The following is a 1,487-nucleotide window of genomic DNA, read 5'->3' as shown; positions in this document are numbered from 1 at the left end:
TCTTTAATATAGTATAAAGATCATTAAAAATAAATTTAAAACGAATAGGTTATTAAAATTTTAAAATATTTTCTTTTCTTTTTCTTTGTTTAAATTTTACAACTATTTTATTTATGTCTGTGTATGAAAATATTATTTATTATGTAGAATACTCTATAATAATGTGTATATATTTTTCATTATTAAATAATTTAAAATTATTTAATAACTATAATTATCATTACACTTTATACACAGTTGAAAATTACGTTTTTAAATTCGGGATTTTATTGAGTAGTTGATCTTTTATTTTTAAACCATATTATGCATTTAGTTATATTTTGATTATGAATATTTATATTTATTTATTTATTAGAAATGTCATTTAATTTTTATTTTGTCGTGCATCACACGAATTGGCTTACTAGTTTTTATTAGTTTTCAAATCAAATTCCAAATTTCAATTAAATACTTCCTTCGTCCCATTAATAAAGTCTCAATTTTATTTTTGAATTGTTTAATTTATAATGTCTCAACCTAAAAAGGGAAATAAATTATTTTATCTACTCTCTATCTCTCTTATCATTTAACTAGTGTGTAACCCGTCGAATTTCGACGGATATCATTTAGTGTTATAATTTATATAAAAAAACGTAAAAATTATTTCTTAATATATTTATAAATTATATATGGAGATTATTCACTAAAAAAACTGTTAATATGATATAGGCCTACGTTACACATCAAACTAAAATAAAAATAAATAAATTAAAGAGGACATTCATCCTTAACATGACTTAGCGAAACGTATATACGAAAAAATTATTTGTCAGCCACCACCCATACCCGCGACCCGCGGATACCTGCCACCCGTCGGGTATCCGTCACTCGCTAGCTATGTTGCATAGGTACGGGGGTGCGGATGCGGGGGCGATACGATACGAGTACGGGGATATGGATTTTTAAAAATTATAGGGTGCGATTCGGCAATGATACATCTAATTATTAAAATTTTATGATATATAATGCTTATAAACTATATACAATTTAAATTTTCTTAAATTAATTCTATGTAATTTACATTTTATTTTACCCAAAAGTTAAGCATTTTCAATTATATAAGTTAATTGAGCAACAATATAACGATTCAAATATTATTAGTCCAATATATAAGTCATAAATGAAAATAAAATTATCAAAATAACCTTGTGTAGGTCTTTCGTGCACGAGATACATGAATTTCGCCTATGGAATTTGCGAATCCAATTTATTTTTATAAATTGTTTTAAAAGATACACCACGTGGCGAATCGGGTGCGAATCCGACGAGAATCCGAGATAATCGCACCCTAAAAGAATCCGATTCGCCGTACATGCTGATTTTTGAAGAATCCGTGCATCATAGCTCGCTAGTGATTTACCGTCATTACGACAACCATATATTTATCTTGTATCTGCACAAACCATTTCTAACGTTATTTTAATTTTCCGCTGTTTGTTGATTACTAT

Source organism: Salvia miltiorrhiza, chromosome 4 (assembly GCF_028751815.1).
Source record: "Salvia miltiorrhiza cultivar Shanhuang (shh) chromosome 4, IMPLAD_Smil_shh, whole genome shotgun sequence".
NCBI classification, from domain to species: domain Eukaryota; kingdom Viridiplantae; phylum Streptophyta; class Magnoliopsida; order Lamiales; family Lamiaceae; genus Salvia; species Salvia miltiorrhiza.
Note: the sequence above shows the minus strand (reverse complement) of the source record.